Source organism: Labrus mixtus, chromosome 9 (genome assembly GCF_963584025.1).
Source record: "Labrus mixtus chromosome 9, fLabMix1.1, whole genome shotgun sequence".
Lineage (NCBI taxonomy): Eukaryota > Metazoa > Chordata > Actinopteri > Labriformes > Labridae > Labrus > Labrus mixtus.
The window spans coordinates 9,076,363-9,085,547 of NC_083620.1; the positions used below are offsets into that span (position 1 = coordinate 9,076,363).

The window sequence follows — 9,185 nt, forward strand, 5'->3', positions numbered from 1 at the left end:
TGAAAATAGCCCCTGAGCTCCTGTATGATATGATAGGATTGGACATCGAGCAAAAGGAGTTGCTATCCGCAGACTGATCTGACCTCAACTTATTTTTGTAAATGTGACCTAAATATTCTTTATTTCACACAGAGGTTCTTTGTGCATTTAGCTGTATGTTTGTGGCTGTGTGTGTTTGTGTGTGTGTTTGTGTGTGTGTGTGTGTGTGTGTGTGTGTGTGTGTGTGTGTGTGCATGAGGAAAATAGAAAAAGAGGGAGCTGAACTGAGGCTTGGGACTCCAGTGTATGCACAGAAAATGAAGTTTTCTAATTCGCTCAGCAGAATAAAAGCCTCACGGCACTTAATTTCATAATTACAAATGCAATTTAGCCAGACCAGATCATGTGCCACAGTTTCTCATGTAGCCTAATCGTGTTACTGTCTGACTGCACGGAAGGCAAAGAGGGCACCAGAGCGTGTCTTCTGCTCTCTTCTGGGATTTATTGGTTGCATACAAACTTCAATAGTACAGTCATGTTTTTTTTGTCCCTTCTACTCTAAACTTACTTTAGACATGTCTGTCCTTGCTGCAGCTCTCTCATGATGCTAAATAACCTCACCTGGTTTTGAGACTGATGTGTAGCTTCGTCTGGCTTGTACAACGATAGCATGCAAACTAATGACTAATGTCTGTTTAGCCAATATTCTCTGCATACTTCCTAATGCATCCAATGTACAAGCCGTGTTCTTATGATGATGGTGCACAGTGAGGTTGTTTAACTGGATTGTCGGAGGATGTGACCTCGACTAGGCCTGCTCTCAGGGTAAGGGTCTTCTTGGGGAGTACTGGGTGTTGGTTGGCATATAGTGCATAATGCTTCCCCGGGTCTTAGCCTTGTGACTCTCTAGCCCTGTTCAGGGTCGTTTTCAAGTCACTATGTACGCCCCTGTGACGTTTCGCCTTCAATCTGAATGTCGCTAAGGCATTATGGGGGAATGAAGTGATCCCCCCCGACCCGTACTGTCTTGGGAGGTAGTAACAGAGGCGTTAGAGGTGAGGCGGGATCAGCAAAGCCTGCAGGGGAGCGCAGCGCTGTGTGTGTGTGTGTGGAGCTCTGCTGTGCCGTGCTCCTGCAACCCTGAAACACACAATTTGAATTCAGACTCGGACACCAAAAAATCAATATTAATGTACAAAGACGTGATGATGGCTGAGCTTAGTTACGTCACTTTTATGAAAAAGGCAGTCTGAAAAGGGCTGATATAGGGAGAGATTCATGTGATGACATGTCCATCGTGCTGTAACTACATTTGTTGGGTCAGTTCTACCAAAACTACTGACCTCGTGGGGAGGTTTGGTACCCAAGAACGTGTCCACACAGGAGCTATTTCTTCTGTGTGGGTGTAGCATGTCCTGGACATGCAAAAAGGGGTGAATAACTTTACTATAGCTAACGGAAGCTCTCCACACATTAATTAATTAATTAGTGAACTAAATGAGAGCTCGCTCCCTACCAACCTGCTAGTCTACTATTTCCTAGTGGAAGGAGCTATGTAAAATTACTCCACTAACATCCTTTGAAGGACGGATGAACAAGTTATAATCACAGCCCCAGGATTATCTGCCTAACATTAATTTCTAGAATAATTAGATTCAAGGATAACCCCTGGTATAGGACTCTAGATTTCCCCCCGGAAGGGGAATAACTGTGAACTCCCCTCGCTAGAATGTTAGGTGTGTATGAAGTATGTAATATAAGTCAGTAGTAGAAGTGTGCCGTGGTGTGACTGCTCAAACTTACCTTCCGAGGTTCACGGGGTCCTTAAGGGGGACTCCAATCTTTGTGGTGTAAATGATTTCAGTCAGAAAATGATTTCAAAAAAGTTTCTGAAAATGTATTAAAAAGTTTCAAATGATTATCCAAATGCAAATACAAAACTATAAAAATATAAAAAATGTAAAAAGAAAAGCAAAACACAAAGACCAAAGTCTAAACCCGAGAGTGTAGACACTTGAGGTTTTAAAAGATCTTGGTCTCAGAGACTAAGTCCCAAAATGTGGATTCAAAAGTCAGAGTGATGTGGATTCCTTTAGCAAAGCAAAAAAGAACCTTGATCAGATTTTCTACAGTTTTTATAGCCAAAAAGTCTCTTTTTTTTCAAGAACCTGTAAAACCTCAACAATGCACGTTCGCAAAAACGTGATACATCCACATACCTAGTTCATCCAAGTTCATAACACAGGTGATACTAAGTTCATATGTGGTTTTAGCTCGAAGACTGTGAACCGAGCAGATACGCAGAAACGCCATACGCCTACGAGCTCGTATGTGGTTTTGCTCAATGTAGTGGTTTTGCTTATCCTGACCTCACAGGTGCGTGGGCACCACGAGTGTGTGTAAGTTTGACAGGAAATATAAAAGCAGAATACAAAAGTTATGACATATGATTTAAATGATAAAATAATTAAATGATAATAAAATAAAAAGTAAATATATGAAATAAATGATAAATTGATTAAATGATAATAAAAGAAAAAGATAAAAACAAATTCAACAATTGCATAACTCTTTCTGATCTTTCAACAGTGGGAATTTGCAATAAAGATATAATTAGTTCTTTTTTTTAGAGAAAAGGCCTTATGAACTTCAGGTACACGAGCAGACCGTTAAAGAAAGTACATTTTCGGTTGTGTTTGTTTTCTCTGTTTAGTCAGAAGTCCACATCTCGGTGTCTTCCATGCAGGTTCGTCTGCAAACAGTCAAATAAAAATGTAAGTTTGAACTTTGAGAGCAAACACTTTTGTCGGCCTGTGAGCACAAACATGGGGACAGCCAACATTTTGCAGCCCAAACATGTTTTGGATGATGTGGACATACTTGAATTATCAGGATAGGTTTGTCTGTTACTTTTACTATTTTCATTTAACCTTTAATATCCAGGAGAAAGAACCAGTTGAGATTGAAAATATCTCCTGGCCAAGACAGACAGCAGCACAATCAACAGAGTTTCCAACTGGCAGCCATTCAAACATATGAGACCCCTGAACACCTTGAAAGACATGGAATAGCAAGAAAGGCATCAGATATTTGTCAAGATCGACTACAGTCATAAATATATATCAAGGAGAACATCTGCAGCCGGATGTGTCCTCCTCCAAGTCACTTAGCGTCCTCTTAAAATCGTCCAATGAGAGCAGCTCGTTAAGTTTCAGCTCTTTTTGTGAATCGTTCTGAGCAAAGGGAGCAGCAAACTTCAATGCCCTTTACCCCAGTTCAATTCAGACTTTATTAAAAAGTGCATGTGTGACTGAACGAGGTCAGATGTCATGAAGGAAGCAGACCGTCCATTAATATTTACAGTCTGTGATGTGCACCTGTAAATAGCCAAATAAATCAACATTCAACAAAAGTCATGTAGGCGAATCCTTCTTCAATTTGTTTTATTGTCATTGAATGTAATTTGTGCGCTCTGCAAACACAACAAAAACAACAAGTATGACTCCCTACCATGTTTAAATCTTTGAATATAGAGTTGTAGGGCCTTGCATTGTTTTCAGTGTTCCTAGAATAAAAAGCCTTAATTGTGTTGGCTTTAAATAAAATAAAGATTTATCATAAACAATCAACACATCAGCAGAGGCAGCACTGCACATGTGAACCACTTGTAAACACAGCTGGTGAGGCGTGTGTCTCCCTCGGAGAGACCACCACACACAGCTTCCTGTCCCGTCTATATTAGGGGGAGCCGATGAATGTGTGGCTGTGCGGCGACCATATTAGGGTGCTCCCTTATATAGGAAATTGATTTGGGGAATCCCTCACTGTGAAGTAATCACTGACAGGTTGTATCGGTCACAGACGCCATATTAGGGGATTTATATACGCAGCAGAGACCGGCTGTAATATTCTGGATGTGCGGCTATAATGACACATTTTTAGCTATTTGATTTGTCAGTTTATATTATCATTACTAAGAGGAGTGTCTTAAAATGTGGGCAGAAAACCAAAGATTCTAAATGTCACACAGTGTGCGATGTGAAAAAACAACATGTGCGTGCTTTACTTTGAATCTCTCTGTTTGGTGCAGAAGGGAGCAAAATAACTTTGAAGCATTTTCTTGGAGCTTGGTTGGGTCAACACAGAATCAATGATCTACCAGTGTTTGTCCATCTGGGGCGTCTGGATGATTAACCGTGTTGATAAAGACATCAGAAGCTCCGACCGCTCATCGGTTGAGTTTTTAAAGAGAACCTTTTCCACGTGTGTGTTTTTTGTAGTCAACATACAGCCGTCTGAAAACGTGAACAAGTGTGTTTCACTAATGAGGAAGTATCAACGCATCATTTTGTGCGCGAGGGAAATCTACCAGGCAAACAGGCGACGAGTTAAAGTTTAACAGCTTTGAGGTCACTTGCACTTGCATGCAGTCATCACAGACACTCACACTCTGTTCACGTGTACACTGGCACACTTACGACACCCACTCACCACCCATTTGTATTTACTTGATTCTGTCCTCATTTCGCTTCTTCAGTGGATCAACATAAACTCCCTGACATTGCCAACAGAAAAAAACGTTCCGTTTGTATTTTGAATCTGAAAAAAAAAAACATGTGCAGAGTTGAATTTGTGTCTCGAGGGAGCTACAACAAAATTAGAAAGTTTTGATAAAAGATCACAAATGTGAGATCCTCAGTGTGATTTGGAAAATACCCCAATATGCATCAGACCAGTCTCCTTCACATACTCCTGTTTCCCACAATGCAAAGCGCCAGGTCAGAGATGGAAATGACGTAATATATAATATAATATAAGATACCACCAGTTATCTTTGTTGATTCTCTAAATCATGAAAATCTAAATGAATCTTTCGTCAGCTTTTGGTCAGACTGGTAGGTGTGAATGTGAGTGTGGCTGGTTGTCTGTCTCTATATGTCAGCCCTGTGATTGGCTGGCTTTCAGATGAGGGTGTAACCCCGCCTCTCGCCCAATGACAGCTGGGATTGACTCCAGGCCCCCGCGACCCCCAACGAGAAACATGATGATAAGTGAGTGCACCATTAAAGGCAGAGTTGGTCATTTTCTAAAACTAGCATGATTTTGAAAGTAGCATTCCCTCAATGCTCCGTCTACACTTCCCCCTCCCCTCTGTGCTCCCTCTAAAGCCACGCCCCCTCACTTACATGCACGAGTGCCGTTGCTCCAGAAGTGGACCTCAGCTCATCTCTTACATTGTGACTACGTCGTCTCATGTCTCATTCAGCGGTAAGTAAACTCTCAGTATAACGAGAGCAGGGAGACAGGGAGGCGTCTGATTGGTTCATCAGATTGGTACCTCGTGGCAGACATTGGTTGAACTTTTTACAGGCTTACAACTGATACAGATGATGGATTTTCTTTGTTCCTTTTTCGAAGAACATCAGTTATTAATTTCTGTCAGGACCTAAAGACAATTTCAACCAAAATCTTAAAAAGTGGATCTGGAGGAAATGAGCAACCCTGCTTTTGACACTACTCATCCAAAAAGAAAATCTTTAGTTAGGGCAGCCCTAATGTTATACTTCAATTAGCTAATTAACACTCATGACAAAACCTCAGGTGGGACTGACGGGCATTCCTTTTGTCTTTGGTGGTGATCCAGCTCCATTGATATGAGGGTTCATTCAAAAGAAGAGACAGGGAATTGTTATGAAGCTAGTTTGGAAAACGTATAGAAGGTCTTAAGAGTAGCTGTTTCAAATGTTGTGGTCTTGCCGTCATTTTACTTCAGTAGTGAACTAAACGTCCAACATTCCTCTGTTTCAATGAAAGAACAACAAGAAAGTTATACGATTCTCTTCATTCAAAAAGAAACACCACAGGCTGTCAGGATGGAGACAGACCAGAGTCCTGTGACTTCCACAAACACACACGAACCACATATCAGGCTGCCGAGCATTATTTGGATTTCTGTTTAAATCAAATGATTAAGCATGAGCGTTGGCTGCACTTCCATTTGAATACATAAAGGGCACGTTTACCAACACAGATGTTTCACAAGCTCTAATGTTGAACTCTATACATTTACAGCTGATGTCGTTAACATAGCAATATAAATATACACACACACCCATAAACACAAGCATGCCTTTCCCAATCATCAGCAGCATCCCAGTCATCCCTGTCCCATGACTCCTATTGGTGCAGAGTCGAGTGAGGAGGTCATGTTAAGTGGTTGCACGTTCAGCAGCTCGGCTCATATGACTGCCGTACCTTCAGATATTACTGCTGCAGAGGAAGCAGGACACAGAGATCCACTGATGGCCTGGGAGCCTCGTCCGGGTCCGGGATGCCTGATTCAATCATTAATAATCACAGACGTAGCTAAGTTTGTTACAGGAGCCTTCTGCAAATCAGCTAAACCTTATTTCTTCAAAGTATGGGGACAGGTCACAAGAGAGTCATAATGTCACGTGCGGTAAAATAAATGAAGCTCCAAAGAGTTTTGTATCAACACGGAACTTTTATTCAAATTGGGCGACAAAGTAGCAGAACGACAGGTGGGGAATAAAGTCGCAGGAGACACGAATACCTGTGTTTGCTTTGAGTCATTTGTAAAAATGAATACCACTCCGGGGCCACAGGGTCATCTGGCCCCTGAAAAAGCGGGTGAATGGGCTCTCTCGGGATATGTTTTAAATCAACGTGCACTCAGTAGTGTTAGCGGTGTGCTAGCCTCTTGGCTAACGTTAGCTTCCTCTGTGCCCAAAACAGAGTAGCCTAAATCTCACTGAAACAACAATAAATAAAATGTGTTCTTTTGTTGCTTAAAGAGGTGTTGTAGTCAAGACGACACTAACTGAGATCAAGACAAGACCAAGACATTTAGGGATCAAGACCGAGGCAAGACCAAGACCAAGACCAAGACCATAAATATCTCTGAAAAATCATAAACTTGTGTGTAGCAGGCGTGTCACTCACAGTGGGAAGGTTGCGGACGTAGAAATCACTACAAAACTACAAATGAATTGAAGAGTCCAAGACCTTCAAAAAGTGGTCTTGAGACCAAGATCGAAGGTGATTACTACAACACTACTTCAGGGGTAATGATGAGTATTTAGGTGTAAAATAAAATGTGGTAATTGTTGCTTAAAATTAGGATTGACCTTGTTTTCGCTAACCTCCATGGGGGGCCCCCCCATGGGACAGGGCTGCAGAAACCTCCCCCTTTATCCCCCCTTATGGGCAGCCTTTGCATGATATGAAGAATTGCAGCGCCTCATCTGTGATCAACCAGGTGAGCTGACTCAGACTGCATTGAGAGTCAGCGTGTTGGCCTCACTGAGAAACCATTACAAGCGTTTGAGTCATGTCTCAGTGTCTACTTGCTCCGGCTGTGTGAGTGTGAGTAAACTCTCTCTGCTAACCACATGAGCAGACAGTTGTGTGCTGCCTGCAGGCGGGATGACACTGATTAGTGACAACCAGACGGCAGCACTACGGGGCTGACAGCACAAGTCTGAAGGGGAGCAGGCTGTTCACTGTGCACCGCTCATCTCATTTTACAGATCACAAATTTAAAAACTGCACATTTGTAAAAACGAAAAGACTTTAAGATAACTTCCATAGAATCAGCAGTTAGACAGAATTTTCCCTGCAGTGTTTTATTGTGAGAAAGGCTAAAGTAGAACACAAGTCATCTCCATATAGACAGAGTGGACACACACAACTTAATAAACAGACACACAGGTAATGTCTGTGTGTGCGTTTTTGTGTGTAAAGAAACACAAACCTACATTGTTGCCGTCATGTGCAAACTGAAATTTTCAGGATTTCTTACATGCTTTCATTTCAGCACAAATCTAAGTTAATGATTTTTTAAAATCTGGATGAATCGCTAAAATTCAATAGTCATTATTGATTCATCGCTCTTTTAATCACACGTTTGGAATTCCATTATTTCTCACTAAAAAATGTAATTTGTTAGGCTTTTATTTTGAATTTTTGTACCGTCTTAAGCCAAGTGTACAAATTAGCATCTAATTTTTTTCCCACAAGGGTTAGAGATTACATTTGTAATTTCTGAACGCGTCCTGCACCCCTCTCTTCTTGTCTAGCGACCCCCCAGGAGGTCCCGACCCCCACTTTAGGAAGCACTGGTCTACGGGTAAGGGACATGGTAAAGTAACCTATAGCACTGAGTCAAATAGAGACAAAAGAAGCCAGTGGGTTTAACATATTTTATCCAAATGTCAAACAATTTAGAATTATGTCAACCACTGTGGACAGAAACAGAAGTTACATTTACTTTCTCCTCTTTAATTAGCCTATAAGAATGAAAACCACGTGTGTATTTATGTCCTCGTTTACAATAAAATGCATTTCAAAACAACACATATTGTTGGGAGTGAGAAAGCTTCGAGGCATCGTGTGCATTGTTGTCACTGCTCCAGCAGATGGCGCAGCGAGGTTGGGATTTTGGCTCTTCTTGCACGAGCCAGCTGCATAGACTCGCTTTTTCCACTACCGTCAAGTTAGAACGGAAAAGCTGGAGTAGTACCGGAAAGAAAATACATATTGCTTGCAAAATAAAAGCATTATGTTGAATCTAATGTGCAATTGTTCTTTATAGAAAAAAAAAACATGTGGCATACAGAGTATTTTGGATTCATCTGAAAAATGAATTCCTTACAGTAACCTCTGAGATTCACCTCAAACTACCCATGAGGCAAGTGTTGAGTAAGTCTGATTTCCACATTTTGTATTGCTTTTTTAATTATTACTCTCTGCCACGTTTAACTCGTTTGAGTAATTCTTATTCCAAGTCAACCACAATATTTTGGGGGGTATTTTGGGATGAGCAGACATCACTAAAGGACATGATAGGAAAATGTTTGAATGTTGATTATTTGTGACCTTCAAGAGCAAACGAGACCTTCAGCAACAGGTTCATTATTTTTCTTATCCCTGAAACTGATGCCGCAAATGTAGGTAAGGGATGAATTGATTAGCTCCATGCTATTATCTTATACATTTTGAACATGGCAAAGGTTCTCAATCCGTGATAGATGAGATATTTAACCAGAAAACACTACATAAGGGGTACCAAATTGTTCAGTGGTCCACAAGATCAACTCAAACTAAAAGTTCCTCACAGAGCTTTAAGGCTGTTTACACGGTGACAGGATAAGGATATCACATCAAATACATTTTCCCCAAAAGGG

At 41.2% G+C, this 9,185-nt stretch overlaps 1 protein-coding gene across 1 annotated transcript in view; it reads left to right on the forward strand.

The window, feature by feature from the left end:
- sgpp2 (sphingosine-1-phosphate phosphatase 2) overlaps positions 1-9,185 on the forward strand; it is a 494,627-nt gene that overhangs the window by 106,517 nt on the left and 378,925 nt on the right. The window lies entirely within an intron of this gene.